This window comes from Tenrec ecaudatus, chromosome 18 (genome assembly GCF_050624435.1).
Source record: "Tenrec ecaudatus isolate mTenEca1 chromosome 18, mTenEca1.hap1, whole genome shotgun sequence".
NCBI lineage: Eukaryota > Metazoa > Chordata > Mammalia > Afrosoricida > Tenrecidae > Tenrec > Tenrec ecaudatus.
In genome coordinates this window covers 58,354,528-58,378,457 of record NC_134547.1, presented here as the reverse complement: position 1 = coordinate 58,378,457, position 23,930 = coordinate 58,354,528, and the positions used below count along the sequence as shown (strand labels likewise).

The window sequence follows — 23,930 nt, the reverse complement described above, 5'->3', positions numbered from 1 at the left end:
ACCATCTGCCTGGGACAGAACCAAGGTATTAGGTAGGATGCCTGTCTGGCTAGGTCTGCTTTCTTTTGGTAGTCCCTTGTTCTCAAAAATAAGATGCAAATACAGTAAGAGTTAGTTCCAAGTTCCATCAGAGTGGGGGCAAGAATATAAGCAAAAAATATCGGGCAATGAATGTACAAATGTGCTTTACACAACTGATGTACGTATGGATTGTGAGAAGTTGCATGAACCCTAATAAAATTATATTTTTAAATCCCCAATTAAAAAAAACATTGCTATACAAGGTGATGGTCAAAGGACATTTGTAGAGTGCTGTAGAATTTACCTGTAAGTTTTAAAAATGTACCTGCCTGCGTGATCACAAAGTGCTGAAGGGATCAATTATCAGGCATCAAAGAACAAAAAATCATATCATTGTGTGCTCACCTCCATGATAACGATCGCTGAAGACAAAGCGGGTGCATAAACAAAGGTGGTGAAGAAAGCTGATGGTGCCTGGCTATCAAAAGATACAGTATCTGGGGGCTTAAAGGCTTGAAGGTAAACAAGAAGCCATCTAGCTCAGAAGCAACAAAGCCCACATGGAAGAAGCACGCCAGCCTGTGTGATCACGAGTTGTCAAAGGGATCAGGTATCAGGCATCATCAGAACAAAAAATCTTACCATAGTGAATGAGGGGGGAAGTGCGGAGTGGAGACCCAAAGCCCATTTGTCGGCCACTGGACATCCCCTGGCAGAGGGGTCTCAGGGAGGAGACAAGTCAGACAGGGTGTGATGTAGCAACGATGAAACACACCACACGACTTTCCTCTACTTCCTAAATGCTTCCTCCCCCTCACCACCCACTGTCATGATCCCAATTCTATCTTGCAAGTCTGTCTAGACTAGAGGATGTACACTGGTACAGATAGGAACTGGAAACACAGGGAATCCAGGGCGGATGATCCCTTCAGGACCAGTAGTGTGAGTGGCGATACTGGGAGGGTGGAGGGAGAGTGGGTTGGAAAGGGGGAACCGATTACAAGGATCTACATGTGACTTCCTCCCTAGGGGGCAGACAACAGAAAAGTGGGTGAAGGGAGACGTCGGAGAGTGCAAGATATGACAAAACAATTTATACATTATCAAGTGTTCATGAGGGAGGGGGGAGCGAGGAGGGAGGGGAAAAATGAGGAGCTGATGCCAGGGCTTAGGTGGAGAGCAAATGTTTTGAGAATGATGAGGGCAATGAATGTACAAACGTGCTTTACACAATTGATGTATGTATGGATTGTGATAATAGTTGTATGAGCCCTAATACAATGATTTTTTTTAAAAGTTTAAAAACTGCCAGATCACCAGTGCGTTACACGTATTATACTTAAAACACATCAACTTCAACACTCAGGACTCTGTTTAACCAAAAGGCAAATGACTTACATACATATTAAGCTTGCAAACTACTACTCTATACCATGACTGTTCGCATATTCCTTTTTAAGAGTGAAGTTTTTTCCCAGGCCCCAAAGGCCCTCAAATTAGTGACCCAGCAAATAAAATGTTAGGATCAGCGAAAAAGCCCCGTTTGTCTCAGAGGCATTTTAAAGAATGGTACCCAATGCAAAGAACAAAACATTCATAATCCATGTGGTTCCAAAAACCTCAGTAATAAAAGAGGGAAAACATTTAACCACCTAATGGCTGAGTCCTCTGGATTTATACTTTATAGCAACAAAGTGATGCGTTACAGAACAAGCCCTCTCTGCTGCTGGGGACAGAAATCTTTAAATGTGTTACGCACTGGGAGTGCTATAGGGGTACAGAACTGTAATCCGGGTAGAAAAAGCACACCTCGAAAGCAATTGTGCTGCCAAGGAGTACAGCTACAGCGCCTCCTCTCCCCGTGGTCACTGCAACAGCAGCAGCTCCGCAGGGTCTTACGCAGTAGCTGCCATCTATCTCTACCCAGAAGACGCAGAAGTAGCAAGCCGTCACCTCTCTCAGAAACTATGTTTGAAATCACAACTCATTCCCTCACAAGGTGGAGCCCTTTACCCTAACTTCCTCTAGCTTCCCCTCCAAATCAATAACACTAATAGGCTAAGCCAGGACCCTCCTGGCCCCCGGTGGGCCAATCGCAACCCATCTCCTGCTTTCAACAGTTTCTCTCAATGTCTAGCCACCTCCCTTTTTCTCCCTCTATCCCTCCCTGCTTGTGCCTGTCACTTTCTAGGAATTTCAAACCTCTTTTCTGTTATTCAGTGCCTCCAAAAGAGGGGTTTATATCTATGTTAAGCATTCTCCCCATCCCAGCTTATGAAAGCACAATAAACCAGAACTGTGTAAGAAGGAAACCCCTTAAAGAAGGAAAACACACTCGCTCTGCTCCTCCTGTGACAGACAGCTGCCTCTCCCGTTCCCGTGCAGTCCCAGCCGCATCCGCGAGACACGATGGTGAAGGTCAGAGTGAACGGATTCGGCCGCATTGGGCACCTGGTCACCAGGGCTGCTTTCAATTCTGGCAAAGTGGATATTGTTGCCATCAATAACCCCCTCATTGATCTGAACTACATGGTCTACATGTTCCAGTATGATTCCACCCACAGCAAGTTCAAGGGCACTGTCAAGGCTGAGAATGGGAAGTTTGTTGTCAATGGGAAGGCCATCTCCATCTTCCAGGAGCGAGATCCCGCCAACATCAAGTGGGGCGAGGCTAGTGCCGAGTATGTCGTGGAGTCCACCGGTGTCTTCACCACCATGGAGAAGGCCGGGGCTCACCTGAAGGGCGGGGCCAAAAGGGTGATCATCTCTGCCCCTCTGCCGATGCCCCCATGTGTGTGATGGGCGTGAACCACGAGAAGAACGACAACTCCCTCAAGATTGTCAGCAATGCCTCCTGCACCACCAACTGCTCAACCCCCTGGCCAAGGTCACCCATGACATTTTGGCATCATGGAAGGACTCATGATCACAGTCCACGCCATCACTGCCACCCATAAGACCGTGGACGGCCCCTCTGGGAACTCTGGCAAGATGGCCGTGGAGCTGCTCAGAACATCATCCCCGCATCTACTGGCACTGCCAAGGCTGTGGGCAAGGTTATCCTGGAGCTGAATGGGAAATTGACAGGCATGACCTTCCGTGTCCCCACCCCCAATGTGTCCGTCGTGGATCTCACCTGCCATCTGGAGAAAGCTGGCAACTACAATGACATCAAGAAGGTGGTGAAGTAGGCGGCCCCTAAAGGGCATCCTGGGCTACACTGAGGACCAGGTTGTCTCCTGTGACTTCAACAGTGACCCCTCACTCTTCCACCTTTGATGCTGGGGCTGGCATTGCCCTCAAAGACCACTGTGTTAGGCTCATTTCCTAGTCTGACAATGAATTTGTCTACAGCAACAGGGTGGTGGACCTCATGTCCACAAGGCCTCCAAGGAGTAAGAGCCCCCTGGAACAGCAGCCCCAGCAACAGCACTAGAGGAACAGAGGTCCTCAGCTGCTGGGAAGTCTTTGCCTCCACTTGAATCCCCCAACACACTGAGAATATAACATCCAAACCCCCTGAAGGAAGGGGAGGGGCTTAGAGAGCCCGACCTTGTCATGTACACTGTACCCAGCCAAAAAAAAAGAAAAAAAAAGGGGGAAAATACAAATATCCACTTAAATGACCAGAGAAAAGTTGTAAGACCTGGGAGAGCGGGGCAGTCTCATTGAGTCCTGGCTCTCACAAGTTTCAATTGGCTGTTTATTTCAGGACATGAAAGACAACGCACATAAAACATATAAACCACTCAGTTCCCACAATTAGACACTCAAACACTGTGGTGGTGTTTTCAGTCTCTGCCCCAAAGATGTTTACTTTTTAAAAAAAATGTTTATTTTTTTAGATGAAATATTATACATATAATCGGTATAGGGTTTTATTTTCCTATCTGAAGAATCTGCTCTTATTAAAAAGGCTCTTTCTTATTCACCACCCAGACAACCAACAGCCTTCCTTCTTCCTCTTTGTCTGGCTCCTCCCACCACATCCCACTCCTCCCTGGGCTTTCACTTTTCTGGGTCTCTCCTGGCCTCTTAGACTGAGGCAAGGCAATTTGGGCAACTGAGAATGAGGAGTGGAAAGGCAGGAAGAAAACCTGGCCAGTGGGCAATCCTTTATCCCTGTTGATAGGAGGATGGAAAGGGCCTGATCTCCACTAGAGGCCCCAAGGTGGTCTAGGCTCCAGAGCAGGGAGTCGCTGGGTCAGCCCTACCTCTCTTGCCTCCAGCTTTATGCTGCTCAAATCTTTCTCATCTTAGAAAGTCTCCACTGGCTCTGTGACCTCCAAGCGCAATGCTACCATAGCTGTCTCTATTCTCCTCCTCTCCTATTCCGCAGCTCACCAGGCTGCTTCTGCTCCCCAGTGCTCTAGCAGTGGTTCTCAACCTTCTTAATGCCGGGAGCCTTTAATACATACAGTTCCTCGTGTGGTGGTGACCCGCCCCCCACCGTAACATTATTTTCATTGCTACTTCATAACTGTCATTTTGCTACTGTTATGAACGGGGCGACCCCTGTGAAAGGGTCGCTCGACCCCCAAAGGGGTCATGACCCACAGGTTAGAACCGCTGTTCTATAGAATGGTTCTCTGGTCACCCATGCTCAACTCAAAGAATACTTCTGTCCTTATTTGACTTGGCCTCTCCAGGGTATGAAACATTTGACTCTAGGCTTCATCCCACAATTATGCCAGATCACCAGAAAGCTGTGTATACTTGGGCCCCACAGGCCCTACTGCCCGGCCTTTTGTTTTTGGCACAATGCCTGTGCTTTTACTAATGCATGTGTGGGAGCAACTGCATCGGGAGTTAAATGCTCAGAAATGCTTTTCCTCCGCAGAGAAATTTATTGCTTTTATGGGAGAGGCCTACACATGATCTTCCCCAACTTTTTTTTAACCAACTTGAAATTTTTGGTTTTATGTACAAATAGTTGGCATTGCCTCTTCTATGGGGTAGCTGTCTTGTATAATCCATTCAAAGCTCCCTTAGTCCAGCTTGACGGAGGCGACATCCTCTGAGTACTGATGGCACATATTGAGGCCGCATTTCCCCATCAGACTGTGCAGGTGTGTGCAATGTGGCAAGAGCAGGCACCCAGGCTGGGTGGCTTCAGTAGAGCTGCTGGTGCCCCATCTTGCTTCAGGCAAAAGGCTTCTAAATAACACCAGTTATTATTTCCCCTCCAAGTACACAGTACTATGTTTCTATTTCAATTTGTATCTTCTGGAATGTTAACCTTTATAATATTTCCCATACATTGCTTCCCAAATTATTTGTGGAATACAATGGGCTATAAATAAAATTATATATACACGAGAGGACTTGAAAAATGGGAAACAAAATGAAGTTGAAAAGTGATGGAGCATTTCCATAAATTTTTGCAGCCTCTGTAGACACATATTGTGAATAAGTAAAAAATATAGAGTTAAGCATAAGTATATATACAATTACAGCATTCACAGCAAAATATATTAAAATTGAAACCATCTAAACCCCAAATGTGCAGGACCTATTTGCAGAGCAAGAGCTCTGGTGAAGCAGTGGCTAAGAATGCTTGGCTGATTACAAGAAGAGTGGCCAGTTCAACTATGTCCGAGTGGCTGAGTGAGAATGATGTGGCCGCCTGCTTCTCTAAAGATGCACAGCCCTGGGAATCCCATGAGGCAGCTCATCCTGTCACACGGGGTCGCTGTAAGTTGGAAAGCACCTCACGGCAGCATTAAATACTTCATTAAACACGAGCGATCCTACTTATGCCTGGAAAGACCAGAGACAGTACAGAAACTAATTCTTCCTGCTTGATGGTGATTTTAAAGCTGACCTGAAAAACAAAGATACTGAAGATAGCAACAAATTTCTGAAAGAGAATGATAGTCTTCTATACAAATATCAAACATGTTATAGTCATAATAATACATATTTTATGGTATTGTCAATATTTTATTAGAGGTCAGAAAAACTATAAATGTTTTGTGGGAAAAATTAAGTTTAGCTTTGATCCATCTAAGATGTATTCAGGCAGAGCATGATAGAGAAATAACATATAAAAACCAAAATACATAAGGAATAGTTTTCAAATCACAGAAAGACTTTGTGCTTACAAGTATAAATAATAAAAATTAGATGTATGAAAATTCAACCACAACTTAAATAACAAAATATTCTTTCACGTGACAAAAACATGCTGAGTAAAAGTTTAAAAGACAATGAACAAGAAAAAATTGTTTTAAGAAAAAAGATGAATGTCAGTCAGGTCAGCCAGCTGGTGAAGGACAGAAATAGATGACTCCAGGTAAAGAAAAAGAAAGACAGCAACAAAACGCGATCACTGTCACACCCTCTCCTGCTAAACTCAGCCAGGCCGACAGCAATCTGTCCTGCATTGGTTCAGGTGCCGGCATCCGGCACCATCCTGACAGTAGTATAAACAAAGCACACAGTAATTCTACTTGTGATTTTATGCCCAGAAGTAATCTTGAGTAAATACAAAGATTTCAAGGATATTTTAATCAAAATGAATAATCATAAACAACCTAAGAAGCCCAATCTTAAGGGAATAACCTGGTAAATGATGATATAGCCATAAAAACACTCACTGCCATCGAGTCCAGTATGGCTCATAGTAACCCTACAGGATGGAGCAGAACCGCTCCTTTGGGTTTCTGAGACATTACAGGCATAGAGCCGCATCTTTCTCCTGTAGAGCAGCTGGTGGGTTTGAACTGCTGACCTTGTGGTTACCAACACAGTGCATAGTCCATTGCACCACCAGGTGCAGTTTATGCACAAAAAGGAAATATATTATAGACATTAAAACAACATTTTAATATAATACTTAATATAGGGCAAAATGCTGGTTCTACTTTATTTTTTAAAGTTGTTGAAGCAGAATGGAACAGTCATTAAGAGGTTAAGCTCTCCAGCCAGGGATCTGGATCCCAATTCTGGTTCTTCTACTTACTAGAGGTGTGGCCTGAGCTAAGTACCCCCGCTGGGTCTGTTTCCTCTTCAAAAAATGGGATATAATAATAGTATCCACTTCAGAGACTGTCAGAAGGTAAACAACAATGCCTGGATACTGCATTCTTCTCTATGCCCAGAGGCCAGCCCAGAAGGAACTCAACACCACTGAGCTGGACAAACACACCAAGCCCTCTTAGTTTTCTACAAGTCTAATCACAAACCTTAAAACCTCTCATCAAAAAAAACCCCGATTGCTGAATTTCTATAGGATGAAGGGAGTGATAAGCTGACAGAACCCAGTGATGAACGAAATCCAGGAATGGAGGAGCAAAGTCCCAGAACTATAATCCTCTCTTCCTAGTCACCCTCTCGGCGGGTTCACTGAGCACATTGCTGCCAGAGCCAATCTACCTGGACGGATGCGCCTCCGTTCCCAAGACTTAGGATGGCCCTGCTTCCGGAACCAGGTCCAGGCTGAGGCTCTCAGAGCTCTGTACACTCTGTTCTCAGCCCTCCCACCTACCCAATCTCACCTTTGTATACATCTTCCCACACCAGGGTCTTGGGTCTCATCCCCTCCCAGGTTACGGTATCCCCACCCCCGCCCCCACGGAGACCTTCTTAATCTTTGTGAAAGCAGACGTCATGTTGGTTTTGTTTTACTACAGCATGCTGTTCTGCCTTCCCTCTAAAATAACTACTAGCTTTTTTAAGGGCAGAAACTAGCCTTTTACTGCTGTATCCTCTAGGAAACCATGCTGGGCAAGTAGGGGCACTCAACAACACTATCATATGAAACTATATAAATGGCTCTTGCATAGGACAGGAGAAACAGGAAGGTAATATGAATATGGAAAAACAAAACAATATGTGTGTGCTGAAAGCTTAACCATAAACATCTAGTCCTCACTCCCTGACTCTCTCATTATCCGAACAGCGCACATTTACAATAGTAAAACTCAACTCTTGGGCTCTTTTAGGTATTAGCTTGCAATAATAAACACAGAGATGTGAGATCTGAGCAACGCTGGCTGTGCAGGTTAAGGTGATGTGTTCACTTGGCTGGTCCATGGTTCTCAGTGGCTTGGAAGTTATGCATTGATTAAATCTGGCAGTCTGTATAATATAACCTGGCATGTATGTAATGATGTACTCAGTCTCATTTTGTGATATGATGTGTTCAACCTCTATGTTCACATAATGCCGGTTTTCACATAGCCAACTTGGCTTTTGGAACCTAACCAAGCCACTAAGCAAGGAGGGGGTATAGTTGTTATGCTTGCAGAATTTCTGAAATGGGGGTTGGGGGTAGGAAGAGTTCTAAAGATACAATTACAGATGGATGACTTTTAAGATTTAGTAGTGCATCACCTCACTATATGGCTATATTGTGAGCGAAAGATGGGAGCTTTCTGCTCCCTTAAAGAGTTACACTCTTGGAAACTCAAGAGGAGGGGTGGTGGGGTTCTACCCTGCCCTATGAGGGTTGCTTTACTTTTGTTTGTTTATGCTCATGTCAGGCACTTTCCAAAACCAAACACCCAAGAGAAGGGTTCTGCACTCACCACTACAGGGGTAAGGCAGTGGGTATTCAGTGAGGGCAGCCAAGATGCATTGCTACTAGGCTCCAGCTCGGACACGCACACAGGTCCTCTCAGTATACCCTTGTCTTAGTTTCATTAAGGGACCTTAAACAAAACAAAAACAATGTTTTCTTGTGCCACGGGAGCGGAGGGATGACAATGACATAACAATTTGGAGTTAGAGGCATCTTCCCAAATCATTGAAACTCGGCAACAAATTCATGGGAATGCTTCCACAAAGAACAAGCATTTAAACAGATCGAGCATTAAAGGGAGGGTTAAGAAGACACTGAAGATGAGCTCAAGGTAGAGAGGTCAGCTTAGGAGCTTTGGCAACTGTTGTTTTGCTTTGTTTTTTTGGGGAAGGGAGATTCCAAAAAGGTAAGCTTGACAGATTTTCTCAAAGGACAAAGAATGATCACAAGGGCTTATTATGAAGTTTTAAGAAAACAGAAAAGGGCATTGGGGAGGAAAAAAGGCCAAGAAAGTTGCATCTGCTCATTCTTCAAGGGAAGAAATGGTAGTGAGGGCTGCTCTATGAGAATTCCATTGGGAAACCTTACCTCATCTAACCTCCTGCCCTCCTTTTGCCCTTTCAGATTTTTTTGTTCCGCAAAGTTAAAGAACATTTAAAAGGAACATAATCTGAGTCTCTAAAGAATGCCAAACCTGTTCTGATGTGCTGAAAACCGAAGGGCACAGAAATAAGGAAGAGCTAGCGAAGGAACCACCACCTCTCAAAGTGTATAGATGGAGTATATGCTGAGAAATCATACCTTCACACTATGATATCTATTTAATAAAGGTTTCTATGATCTTGTAGCGTTTTTTTAACTTACCCTCAAAAAATGTGTACTAAAACCGTGAACGTTAGAGAAGGGTGACTTCCAGGTATCTATTTTATACATAAACTGCCAGTAAAAAACAATGTTTGTTCAATGTACTATTGTCCTTCACAAGTGATAGCTGATAATAAACTCTCCAACCTATTTCCTAGAGCAGATTAGATGGCGAGAGATGGCAGCCCTGAGTCCCTATGAGCCTCCTCCAAGAGGCAGTGACCGTGAAACAGTTCACCAGGAAAGCCGATGGAAGCCTGCAGAATCAGTTAAGTGACACAAGATGAGGGAAAGGCCCGCCTCTTTTCTAGATCTCTAATTTAGGAAAACATTTTACCTAAATGCCTAGGGACTTGAACTGAGTCACCCAGAATTTTGTATTAAATCTTAACCTTTAACCTAAAGTTAGAGAAGCCCTGTCTGCATCAGTTATGCATTCAGCATCAATCCACAGGTCCGCAGTTCCAAGGCAGCGGCAACTCTGAAGGAGAGAGACAGCGCTTTCCACTCCCTAGAGTTACAGTGCTGGAAACTCTCTCCAGGGCCTTACAGGGCCACCAAGAGTAGGCATGGCCTAGAAGACTTTCACTTTGGGGTTTATCCTAAGGCTATTTGGGAAAGGGTTCTTTGTTATGTTAACCAAGCAGGAATGGGCAAGACCTTTTAGGGCACAAAAGAGCTGAATCAAGCAAACAAACAGGCAGGTAGGGGATGGAGGAAAAGAGATGAGACACCACAGAAGATCACCCAGAAGCAGCTCAATGGACACAAAAACCTTCCACCAGCGCCAACTCCCCAGAAAGCTTTCCCCTACAATTGGCACCTTGCATTTGGAGGAGAGGAAACAAATCTCTCCTTGATAAAGCAATCCATCTTGGTATTTCTGCTATAGCACAAGAGAGAACTAATGTAGAATTTGGTAGAGAAGGGTGCTGCTCTGATACCTGTGGAAGTGGTTTAGGCATGGGCACAAGTGAAGGAATTTTAAGAAGCATAACAAGTAAAGCACACGGAGCCATGTGCCATTGTGGGTTATCCAGTGAACTGCTATGCACAAGGCCAGTGGTTCACTTCACCTACCAACAGTTGCTCCTTGGCGGGAGGGGGGTGTTGGGGGTGTGAGGGGTGGGTCAGGGGGAGGCTGGCTGCTTCCATAAAGATCTGAAACCTCTCAAAGACCCAGAACAAAAAGTCATATCAATGTGATTAAGGGGTAGTGCAGCATGGAGACCCAATGCCCATCTGTAGACAAAGACATCCCCTCACAGAAGAATCACAAGGAAAAGACGAGCCAGTCAGCGTGTAGTGTGGCACCAGTGAAACATACGACTCACCTCTAGTAGTTCATTAATGCTTTCTCCCCCCACCCCCACTACTGACCCCAATTCTACCTTACAAATCTGGCTAGGTACAGGTAAGAGCTGGAAACACAAGGAATACAGGACAAACAAACCCCTCGGGACCAATAATGAGAGAAGCAATATCAGGAGGGCAGGGGAAGGTGGGGGTAAAGAGGGAACCGATCATAATGATCGACAATATAACCCCCTCCCAGGGGGACGGACAACAGGAAAGTGGGTGAAGGGAGACAGCGGTTGGTGTGAGACATGAAAAAAAAATTATAAATTATCAAGGGTTCATAAAGTAGGAAGAGGAGGAAGATGAGCTGATAGCAAGGGCTCAAATACAAAGAAAATGTTTTGAGAATGATGATGGTAACATATATACAAATATGCTTGACACCATGGATGGATGGATGGATGGTGGTAAGAGCTGTAAGAGGCCCCAATAAAATGTTAAAAAAAAAAAAAAATCTGACGCCTCAGAAACCCAAAGGGACAGGTTCTACTCTGTCCTACAGGGTTGCCGAGTCAAGAAATCATTAAAAGCCTAGTCTGCCCCGAGAAGACTATTGGTGGAATCACGGATGCCAAATTCATTTATAGTAAAGACTCAGAAGGACGTACAGAGTTACACAGTTACCATCATCTTAGAAAAGGCATTTGGCATGTACAGAATACAAAAAGGTTACCAGAAATGTGGGTGTCAAATGTGCTGTGACTATAAAAGAAATTGATGACCATGTGACCAGACAATGGAGGATAGTTTTTTCACCAAGGCTGTAACTGTTTAATCTTTTGGTAGAGAGGTTAAAGCCTGTGACTGATAGGTCTAACCAACTACCCAGAAGCTCAGACTGAATGGAATAAAGACAAAAGGAAGAACACTGTATGCCCGTGTGAATTCCACCAGTGGAAACAAGTCCAAGGACCTCTATCTGCTGTCCTCCAAGAAAAGAAAACGACCATCCCTGAGCAGTTTGGAGAGCATGAGAAGCAGGGCCTTCCCGGTTTCGAATGGTGGGGCAATCATTTCCTTATCTCAAAAGTTGGGGCCACAGCCTCCTAAGTTTTCTGATCTTTACTGACTCAGTTCTGGAGTGTGGAGCTGCCATTTACATAAGAGGAATGAAGTCACTGCCGAAGGCTAACTGGACAGGGCTGTCATGGAGCCTGCACAGGATTCCACAAAAACTTGTATTATAATCTATAATCCAGGATAAAGGACAGGTATTTGCTTTTTCAGCATCCCCTGGATTGTTCCAACACCCCCCAGAAAAGGCGAGGGATTGGCCACTTTGGGAAATCATAGCCTAGGGCATGGGGCTGCCACTCATGTAAAAACAGGAGAATGGAGTCCCCCAAAATAAAAGGCCTAGAGCTGTCATCCCTGGGGACCTGAAAGGTAGAGATGAAGTCCAAGGCCGAGAGACTGTCACCTAGGAATCAGAAAGCATGGCCAACATGCAAAATCCAGAAGGCAGGGCTGCCTTAAATGGTCCCAACAAACAGAATCTTTGTCTCCCAAACCATGAGTGTTAATGTAAATTGTTCTACTGAGTTTTAAACCTAGTGCCCAGTATCCCTCCCTTCTCTCCAATTTCCATTTTTAACAAAAATGTCTCCTTTTTATAAACGATAGTTTAGATTTCTCAGGTTTGTAGATTTAAGAGGAATTCTGCCCCAGGATGGAACACATTTAAAGTTGAATCCACACACTAAAAAGATGAGATTTTGAACTTGGAGACATTGTGATGGATGAAATGTGCTTTGCATGTGGCAAGGATACAAATTTGGGGATGGGTGGCAAAGGGCGGAAGGTTATATAAAATGAACACCCCACTTACCCAATCACATCCCAAATATGTGTAAAAAATCTTAACCCCCTATGTCTGTGCTATAATCCTATTTGGGATACCTTTGTTATATGTTAATATGGCAGACATATAGGTGGTAGCTTGAGATAATCTCTCTTAAACTATGAAAGAGATTAAACAAGCAAAGGAACAAGCGGAGATGGGGAAAGAGAGATGCCAAGTCACCCGAAGATGGCCTGGGAACAGCTCAAAACCAACAAGGACTTTTCTCTATAGCTGAGAGAGCTTTCCCTAAATCAGCACCCTGAATTTGGACTCTGTGAGAAAATAAATGTTGGTTAAGGACACCCATTTGTAGTATTTGTTATAGCACATGCAAAAATCGTATGGCGGTGGTGTCTAACTTTCTTTAACTTCACAATGGGAAATTAAACCCCCAAATCAACAGTCTAAGGTCAATTCCTATGAGATGGGGGTGGGCCAGAAAGCCCTTCACACTTGCATAGCCCTTCTCAGAGTGTAACAAAGACTGGCTAGAGGCCATGTTAAGTAATTCATAGCAGACAAAGAAGGAAAAGTCTAACACAATATTTTGACTATAAACAAATCCTAAACCCACTGCTCTTGAATTGATTCTAATTCACAGAGACCCTTGGGCCAGAGTATATAAAATTCCAAAGCTGTAATCTTCACAGAAGCAGACTGCCCTATCTTTCCCCCCAGAGTGGATGGTAAATACCAATCTTTTAGTCAGCAGTCCAGTGCTTAACCACTGCACTACCAAGGCTCTTTCCATTCTGACCATAAACCCATTCCAATTCACACAGACTGAACAGCAGACATCCTCAAACTACAGCCCACCGGGGACATTTTTCCGGCCCGCCAGGTGTTTTTGCCCCATTTGTTTTTTATTTCAAAATAAGATCTGTGCAGTATGCATAGGAATTTATTCATAATTTTATTTAAAATTATAGTCTGGCCCTCCAACGGGTCTGGGGAACAGTGAACTGGCCCCTGCTCTACAGGGTGGAGTAGAACTGCCCCACGTAACTCCCAAAGCTGCAAATCTTTTTTTTAATCGTTTTATTGGGGGCTCATACAACTCTTATCACAATCCATACATACATCAATTGTGTAAAGCACATTTGCACATTCATTGCCCTCATTCTCAAAACATCTGCTCTCCACCTAAGCCCCTGGCATCAGCTCATTTTCCCCTCCCTCCCCGCTCCTCCCTCCCTCATGAACACTTGATAATTTATAAATTATTTTGTCATATCTTGCACTCTCCAACATCTCCCTTCACCCACTTTTCTGTTGTCTGCCCCCTAGGGAGGAGGTCACATGTAGATCCTTGTAATCGGTCCCCCCTTTCCAACCCACTCTCCCTCTACCCTCCCAGTATCGCCCCTCACACCACTGGTCCTGAAGGCATCATCCACCCTGGATTCCCTGTGTTTCAAGTTCCTATCTGTACCAGTGTACATATCCTCTGGTCTAGCCAGACTTGCAAGATAGAATTGGGATCATGATAGTGGGGTGGTGAGGGGGAGGAAGCATTTAGGAACTAGAAGAAAGAAAGCTGTATTCATCGGTGCTACATTGCACCTTGACTGGCTCGTCTCCTCCCTGAGACCCCTCTGCATGGGGATCTCCAGTGGCCTACAAATGGGCTTTGGGTCTCCACTCCGCACTCTCCCCTCATTTACTATGGTAACATTTTTTATTCTGATGATGCCTGATACCTGATCCCTTTCACACCTTGTGATCGCACAGGCTGGCGTGCTTCTTCCATGTGGGCTTTGTTGCTTCTGAGCTAGATGGCTGCTTGTTTACCTTCAAGCCTTTAAGCCCCCAGATACTGTATCTTTTGCTAGCCAGGCACCAGGCACCATCAGCTTTCATCACATTTGCTTATGTACCCATTTGTCTTCAGCGATCGTTACCATGGAGGTGAGCACACAATGATATGATTTTTTGTTCTTTGATGCCTCATACCTGATCCCTTTGGCACCTCATGATCACACAGGCTGGTGTGCTTCTTCCATGTGGGCTTTGTTGCTTCTGAGCTAGATGGTCGCTTGTTTACCTTCAAGCTTTTAAGACCCCAGACACTATCTCTTTTGATAGCTGGGCACCATTAGCTTTCTTCACCAACAAATGTTTAAATGCATTATATTTCTCACACAGAGAAGCAGTTCGAGGGAAACAAATGTACAAAAAATGCTTGACACAATGGATGTATGCACGGATTGCGATAAGATCTGTACAAGCCCCAATAAAATGATTTTAAAAAGAGAGAAAAATGGTTCGAATGGAACTGCTGACCTCCTGGCTAGTAGCCAAGTGTTTAATGACTGCACCACCAGGGACCATTAAGTGCTATGCACTAAGAGAAAGGGAATTAAAAGTTCTTAATAAAAACATGAGTTTGGTCTTTTTTTCTAAGAACAAAAGGAAAAGTGATTTACTAGAAGCACAATATTGGAACAACGGTATCAAAAACTACTCACCCTTCTAGAACAAAGGCTAAGTTTAAAAGTCAAATGGAATAACCATTTCACTGCTTATGCCTGACAGCACATGCATCACCATCTGACTTGAGAGAGTAACATAATCACTAATGGTTCTGTGAACTCACTGCCACCCAGCCAACGCTGACTCACAGTGACCCTAGAGGACAGATTAGCGTTGCCCCATGGGTTTCAGAGACTGCAAGTCTTTCTTGGAGTAAAAAGCCTCATTTTCCACCTGAGCTCTGTACTAATACCAGAGCAGCTGCAGACTGTCAACAGGGATAGGTGGGAAAGGATGATTCAGAGCAGCAAGGGAAAAATATATTGGTGACCAATTATCTCATGAGACTGGAAACAGCAGCCTTATCAGATGCAGCACTCACTCCTCCGTCATATATACGCCTGTCTCTCTCTTGCCATTAACTTTTAAAAGGGCAGTTGGGATTTTTGTGTAAGAATTAGAAGGGCCATACAATTGTATTTCTTAAGTTTAAAGAAGAGCATTCTAAGACCCTCTTCTCCATTTGTTACTATTCCAGGATATAGTCAAGACAAAAAAATTATCCTAATAAGAACACATAATCTTTAACTCTTAAGAAAGCTTTTTAATGGTAACAATGAAACTACCATTGAAGGCAGTGGGATTTTAAAAAAAATGCATAAGGGTCAAACCAATTGTTTTTTGTCAAAAGTGCAGAGGAGAGGAGAGATAAATCACCCCTTTAAGCAATTTTGCAAAAACAAATGAATAAAATGAAAAATGCCTGCTGCTCTTTGTAAAGTTAGGGGGTCGGGGTGTCATTCAGGTGGTAGGTGAGCAGAGACTCAGCCTCCCACCAGACTTGGTTCCGAGGCCAGTCTCTGCCCCACCTGCCTAGTGTGGAGGGTAACTCAGGTAAGTCAAGTGAACAAGGGCTACAGGAGAGAAGCTGCCAGCACCAGATCTCACAGGAGAAGATGGACCTTGGCAAGCAAACAACAACAGAGAGAAACGTGACTGGGTATGGAATTAATTCGTTCACAAGGAACTCAGTGAAAACAAGTGGGGTTGTCCTAACGCAGCCCACATGCATATGCATACCTGCGACCTTGTTTTAGAGCCATATTCTAGCTCCGCTTCTCACTTGGGGAGCCCATCGGCTTCCTCCTCTGAACACTGACATGAAATGAAGGCAAAGGAAGCTTAGTGGGGGTCAACACTCTGGGCCCATGCTGACTGGAAGCTGCCTTCAAGCGCATCTGGTCTCTTTGTCCACACCAGCTTTTGCTGGCATACAGCAAACCATTGCCCCACTTTCCCCGTCCTCCCAAGGGTGACCACACCAAGGGACCACCAGAGCTCTCCCTCCCCTGCTCAGGGTCCACGTCCCAGAAAGCAGTTCACAGCTACTATGGCTCAAGAGCAGTCCTCCAGCCTGGGAATGTGAGAAAGGCTAAGGGTTATCTATGGCAAGTCTATCGCCTTGAATAAATAAGTACAAGACACTGTTAAACAAGAATAAATCTCTTTCATTCTCTCAGTAGGTTTAACAAAACACCTCCGTTACTTCTACATAGATTTTTAGCAGGCTACTGGAGTAATGAGACCCTGACTGGCAGTGTTAACAGAATCACCTAATGGGTTAACAACAACCAAGTTTCCCAGCAGTTCTGACGTTATGGGGCTGGAGTAAAGTAGTGTTTATTCCAAAAGGTTTCCAGGTGATTCTGATGTAATCTCTCTGCTGACCAAGGTTGGGAAATGACTGACTCAGAAAATAATCGGTTCCACTACCGTCAAGTCCATGCGGATTCATAGTGAACCAGGAGGATGGAAGAAAAGTACCCCACAGGCTTACATAGGCTGTCAATCTTTATGGAAGCGGACTACCACAACTTTTCCCCGTGGAGCAGCTGTGGTTCAAACTGGTAAGCCTCTGTTTAGCAGTCAAGCACTTTAACCACTGTGCCAGCAGGGCCTTACCCTCAATTCCAACCTACTCAAAAACAGTTTTCTAATGTTACGACACTGAATTTTTGAGTTTGTTCTTTAATGATAAAAATCTATGAGGCCTCTATCAAAACAAGTAAATGATTCCCACATTAAACAATAACAGGATGTATGACTCAATGAAAAGGTAGGGAAATGGTAGTCTCACTTATTCAACAACATTAGAAGATCTCTCTCTAGGTGGTATGGACAAGCTCAGAGCATGACAGATGGAAAAGAAGGGAAATAAGAATGGGCATACGTGCCCAAGTGAGTCACTGTTTAGTTCTGTCTCAGTGACAACTTGGGCAGTATCCCCCCCCCCCTATTACTTAGCACTTACTCACCAAGGCTACTTATTAACAAGAATGAAGATTTATTTATTTAAGATGAACTGAAACACAACAATGCCTACTCTTAAACCAAGCACCTTACTAATAGCAATAAGTGAACAAGGACCAAGAAATAAAGTTATTCACAGTAGAAAGTACAAAATAAATTTTTTTAAAAGAAAAGGAAAGAGACTTACACCTATGCACCCTGCTGCGCCAGTCCTGCAGGACAGAAGAACGGGGCTACTCTGATCTTACCACCAGGCGTTCTCCCTCGGGGCAGCCGGTAGGTTCAAACCACAGCCCCCTTGCTCAGTAGCGAGTGCTTAAACACTGTGTCACCAGGGCTTTATAGGCATGTGTACGACAGTTTACACATTAGTTTAAACAAAATTACTCTTTTTAGATGTTGCTTTTGACTTAATATTAGATTATAAAAACAATTAAGTTGCCAACTCAGTTTTACTCTTTAGGAACATGGAAGCAAAGACAGCCTGAAGCAATAAAGAGTGTCCCCTGGCCTGCCTGGGTCCTCTCGCAGGATTATCTGCTGCTCCTCTGGGAGAGGTGGTCAAAATAGCCCAAGAGTCTGGGATATAACAGGGAACTTCAAAGGGTTTGTGGGAAAAATGCTATTTTCCACGAACTTTTTTAAAGCATTGAAAATACTTAGTAGTAGAGCTTGTACAAAAGCATGGAGCAAATGGTGGGCCAGTGGGACTATCAGATCTATTTTCTGCAACCCAGACAAGTCCCTGAAACCTACTTAGATGAAGCTTTCTGTTCTTACTTCCAAAGAATTCAGAGTCCCTACTGCAGGCATACACTGCCACAACTCTCAGATTCAGCCCAAGAGACCAGCCCTTTCCTCCCTCCATTGGAATGGATAGGCTTAGAACAGTTGGCTCAAAGTCAAGGCCTAAGCACCTGATTACTTATCCTCCTCCCTACCTGCCACACACGCACCATCTAGAGAAGGGCTTCATTTCATCCCAAAGTCCTTGCCAATCTAGGACATATTAGGACTATTACCTCCTTCCTTGCTAACTGCAAGGTCAGCAGTTCAAAATCACCAGCCACTCCTCAGAAGAAAGATGAGGCTTTCTACTCCTATAAAGAGTTAGCAGTCTCAGAAACGCAAGGGGCATTTCTACTCTGTCCTACAGAGTTGCTGTTGAGTCAGAAGCCACTCGATGGCAGTGAATTTTGTTGGGAAATTAGTGTATCATCTACCTCTTTTAAAGCAAGAAATAGAGGATTTAATTTTAATGGGAAAATGCTGAAAGCATTTACATTTCTTTCTTTAGTAGGATAATCTACTTAGTCATTAGCCATCGCACTACGTAAGTATTGGGAACACAGTCAAGTATTGAGCAGCTAAAACACATTTCTCAAAACTCATGAGTTCACATGTTAATTAGCAGGACTCTGATGCAAAGTCAAGAACAGGGGAAGAAGGAAAGGAGAATGCCAATTCAAAAATTACATTCTTCACTAACTTCTTTAAGTGCCCTCTTATCAGCCAGCCAGGGCCGCCAAAATAAGGGACTACTGTCCCCAAAGGAGCACATTAGGAAACACACACACACACACACACACACACACACACACACACACACACACACACACACACACACGAGAAACTAGGTAGTTTATCAGTTAGAGAAATATTCCTAACACATAACAGGAAGCCTACCATTAGAGCTGTGGAGCCAACTTGGACTCACAGAGACCAGCAGGACAGAGTAGATATACCCCCACCCCACCCCCACCCCCACCCCACAGTTATTTCCAAGGCTGCCGCATCTTTCTCTTGGGAGTGGCTGCTGGGAGTACAAACTGCTGGCTTTGCAGTTAGTCAAGCACTTAACCACTGTGCCATCAGGTTCTATAATGTGAAAAAGGGTTATTAAAAAAGCTGGGCTGAAAGAGCAATTCTGCGGATTTCCTCACCTAATTTAGGCCACCGTTACAGCGTGCCAGGACCAATGCAATGGTCCTGTTTCATCATCCCCTCATTTTTTCCCCAGCGACCATAGGTTTCTAAAATAGGTAAATCAATCACCAGCAAGAGATGTCTCTCCTGAAGCCGCCCACGCTGAAAAGTCTTAGGTTTTTGGGTCCCAAAGTCCAAACCCTTCCATATGGCCTACAGGGTCCTGCTGAGCTGTGGGAGCATATCCGGCGCCAGCTTCATACAGTCTAATTTAACCCTACTTAATTTCTCTCAGTACCCACAACATTCTAGCTTCTCTTCTGTCTGTGAACCTTTGAATGTGCCATTTCCTATTCTAGGAACAGACCAGCAATTCCATTTCTACAAATTAATCCCACAGATACAACAGTACATGTGCCAAAAATCTGTATTCATGTAGCTCTAAGTCTAAAGGCCATCACTTACTTCTGTACAGCACGTGCAGTTTATGAGCGGGCTTCACACAGTTCATGAAAATGGAATAGACAGAAAATGGAGTGTACATCAGTCCCCAACAATACTTCAGGCAACAATACATGTCACAGTCTAGAATACAAATGGAATTGGATCCTACACCCCTGTACTGGTAGATGGAACATCATTTGGGAACAGGGAACTGCCGTTTAGACAGCCAGCGTGAGCACAAGCACTAATGGAGGAAAGCAGATGTCATGTGGACACTGGCATGGGATCTGAGCATGGCTGGGACAGAGAAGTCAATAGAGCGCGCCTTCCCAGAGCTGAACTTGGATTTGTACTTCAGGCCCCTAAATCGTGAGAAAGACTTTCCTAGCCACTCAACCTGCCCATTTGCAATATTTGTTAGAGTGGCAATAAAAAACAAATGGTGCCGTCAACAAGGTAGAGGCGTCATTTTACAAATGAGAAAAGGGAGAACATCTCAGCCAAAGTCAGGGAGTATTCAGCTGCACAGCTAGACCTTGCTCCCTATGGAGTTAACTTTAATGCTGTGAGGTGACTCAGGTGGGGGCTGGCCAGATCAGGAAGACCACTTCACAATATTAGCCAACCTCAACGAGGCGGCAGCAGGAGTGAGCATGGTTCAACCAGTCAGGCCTATGTAATGGAGGTCTCAATAAGGCTGTGGATGTGGGAACTCTCAGGCTTCCTGGTAGGGACAGCCAACGATGCCCATGGGAGAGAAGCACAACCCTTTTTGAGGGCATGAAAGTTCCACAGTGGGAACCCAGGTTCTGAGTTCTAAGAGTCACTCTACCCACTATCAAATCCATGGGAGCAGCATGAGCTAGCTGAGCTTACAGCTGGTATCCTGAAGGGATGGAAAGGACCTGAGGCCAACAGGTTGGAAGTGAGGGGGCATGTTAGCTCATGGCTAGCATCCTAAAGGGGTAGTGGGTAAAATCCCAAATTTACTGCCAGTCAGTCATAAGCAGGGGTCTTGTGGAAACCCCAAGTTTGTGGCTGGCGTCTGAAGTCTCCCGCTGACTTGGCAGTCTGAAGGAGGATGCCTGCCCCTCTGTGTGTCAGGTCTGTACTAGCTCCAGGTAATCAGGGTAAGCTGGTATTGGAACAGATCAGCAGAGAACCAGGCTTACCCTGTTCACTGCACTCCCTTATAGGATCAAAATCAAAGTAGGTTCTGTGCTTCTTGTTTCCTGTTTAAACCCAGACCAATGCCTCTCCCAGAAAACCTTTCCAACATCTCAACTGTCCATCCCCGCCCCCTCCGCTGAACACTTCTCTCAGAGCAGCAGCAGCAACAGGAGCCTATAAACCTCTTGTCCCACACTCAAAACTCTCAGAAGGAGGTCCTTTTGTCATTTATTTTTTAATCCCCAACATTCAATGCAGTACCAAGCACAAAATGGGAAGGCAAGTGCTCACATATGGAATGAGCACTGTAGAAGCGTTAACAAATATTGCAAATACGGCACAGAAAACTCACACCATTGCAGAAAAAGACCATTGCATGAAAAATTCAGGCATTAGTAATACAGAAACAATCCTTAAGCGTCACTTTACGATATGCACAGTACATTAGTAACATTACTTATTAGTTGTACAACACACAAAATAGTTGCCTTTGAAAAAGTATCTTAAGAGCCATTTGAAGGCAAGTCTGACTTCGAGGGCAATGAGCAAAATCAATAAAAATTTCAATTCTGCCTCTGAGTTATTGGGACATTTCCAAATGCCTGGAATCATGGATGGGTAGTGAGAAAACCCCAAATTTGTATCCAGAAGTCAGAAATGACAGTGTTGTGGGAACTCACAGTATAAATTTTTAACTACTCAGGTTGAGATGATCCTAAAATTGTGTTGCAATGAATTTACTTTACAATTTTAGAGGTACAAGTCTGCTCACTGCTCCCCCTTTTCTTTGTCAATTATAATTCACAAGAAAGGGTCTGATGACAGTATTTCGAGGACTTGGTCCAGTCATCTAAAATTGCCTACCTACCTAGGAGCACCAATGCAGGCAAGCATTTAATCGGCCCCAATTTCCACATCCCACAAGAGAGCACTCCAGGGGACCAAGTAAAGGGCTGGCAACAGAAAGGCCACAAAGCTCACAACTGTGGTCTCTCCCATGTTTCCTCTGTAGCGTCCATGTAAAGAGCCCTGCACCCCCAGGCACTCATGCCTCATGTTGTTGAGGATGTGTCTTCATCACAAGTTTGCATTCTGCTTTACAATATTGTTTAACATAGAAATACTTAGCTACTTACTGGTTAAATCACTTAACTCACTGCCCCCTCAATGAGCATAACTAAGGCTCCAAGATGTCTCCTGTTTACCTTGTGGCCGTCAAGTACCCCAGAATTAAGCTACCTTGTAACCTAAGGGTATATTCAAATCCCTGTTTCAAAACCAGGGATGGAAACAATTACACTAGGTCTAATGCTTGAAAGTGACCAGGGTGTTCCTATAATCCCATCCCCTAAATGTGTAAGACAATTTTGCTCAAAAGCTTTTCAAAGAAGTACTGTTTCTCTTCCCAGCAGCGTATTATGCTCCTGAGCCTAAGCTCCTTAAAGAACCCGAACAGAACAGTAACCCACAGATCTCGCCTATCCATCAAGAGAGGCGCCAAGCTGTAGGTTGAGAAAATGGAGGTTTGGAGAAGGGCACACTCCTCACTCCATTTCCTCCTTCCTCTCTATTTGCTCCAGGCACAGCTTGTAAGGGAAAATCTTCGTAGTCACACCAAGATGACTCACTCCTGGAAGCTTATCTAGCTCCACATTCAGCATCCCCACCTCTACAATCCTTTTTGGCCATTACGCAAAGCACCAAATTCAACCATTTGCACATTTTTCTAGAGAAAAGGATGTGCCTTCTGGTACCCAGGCAGAGAGAATTATTTTTAAACGCCGAAATCCATCTTATTGTTTATGAGACACCTCCAAACCCAGGAAGATTATAGCAGACCCTCAACATTTATAGGGGCCTATTTTATGATTTCTATTATGTCAATTTTAATGGATAGCAGAAAGTGTAGGCTAAAGCAAACTGGAAAGTTTAAGCAACTCTTTCAATCTTAAAAAGTCCACAAATGACTACCACCCTGACGCAAGCCTGGGTTATCACCTAGGTTCAACTGAAGGCCATTTTTTATCAAGGATACCCAGCCACCAACACCATTACTATGGCCCCCACCACAACAAGATTCCATCTATCCCTCGTCAAAATTATAATGGCCAGGGACTTCTGAGGTCATCTGCCAATAGTCAAAAGACACAATTCCAACAGTTTGCCCAGAAGGGGAGCCAGGGCTTCCCGTGGTCTTCGGGGCATGTGCTCTGAAAACTAACACATCACTTTACACACTTTCCCAGCAACCCTCAGAACAGCTTCGAGACTGGAAACTGTTTTTACAGTCAGGCATGCTGGGCTCTGGGAGGGAAGTAACTCGTCCAAAGTCACCCATACTGACTGTGGCAGTGCTGAGCTCTGAGTCAAGGATTCTGGCTAAAGCTCTCAGCCATCTGTCAGCCCTCATCTCCTGTACCCAAGAATCACCCAGCAAGTCCTCCAGCCGCATCAGAGGAGGATGCTTCCATTTTGAAGACACAGAAATGGAACTAGCAGTTACCTCTCCGTGGCTGCAGTCAGGCTGAGGAGGAAAGCACGCGGCTCTCAGTCCCTCCCTGCTCAGCAATCTGCCGGCTAGTGCATCCTGTGCTTGGGGCCCAGATCCGTGAGCATTCTAAAGGAGAAGAAGCACAAAGCATTTTTTCCCTCGAAAATGTCCTTTTAACAATTCCGGTAAGCATAAACAGAAACCATTTGCCGTTTTAACTCTTTTTACACGTACAATTCAGAGATACTATGCTCATTGTGTTGTGCAGCCATCGTCACCACTATCCACATTTCCCCTCATCCTTAACAAAAGCTCCCCGAAGCCCATCACTTTATGAAACCCTACATACATAAACTCGTATACACTGGTATGGAAAGCAAAATGAGGGCAGAGGGAAGATGGACAGAACTGGGAAGGAAGCAATGTATCTTTGACCGAAGCAGTCACTAGTTGAGCCAATCCATAAAATTCTATCAAATAAATAACAAAATATCCACTTCATTTGG

At 44.4% G+C, this 23,930-nt stretch overlaps 1 protein-coding gene and 1 pseudogene across 9 annotated transcripts in view; one reads left to right on the top strand and one right to left on the bottom strand.

The window, feature by feature from the left end:
* CTCF (CCCTC-binding factor) overlaps positions 1 to 23,930 on the bottom strand; it is a 51,772-nt gene that overhangs the window by 22,701 nt on the left and 5,141 nt on the right. For 7 of the 9 annotated variants that reach the window (XM_075536225.1, XM_075536226.1, XM_075536227.1 and 4 more), the window contains exon 2: positions 23,437 to 23,550. The exons of the other annotated variants lie outside the window; for them this stretch is intronic. The gene's annotated coding sequence lies outside the window, so the exon portion shown is untranslated. The remainder of the gene's footprint in view (positions 1 to 23,436; positions 23,551 to 23,930) is intronic. 9 annotated transcript variants of the gene reach the window in all.
* LOC142431761 (glyceraldehyde-3-phosphate dehydrogenase-like) lies at positions 2,381 to 3,352 on the top strand (annotated as a pseudogene).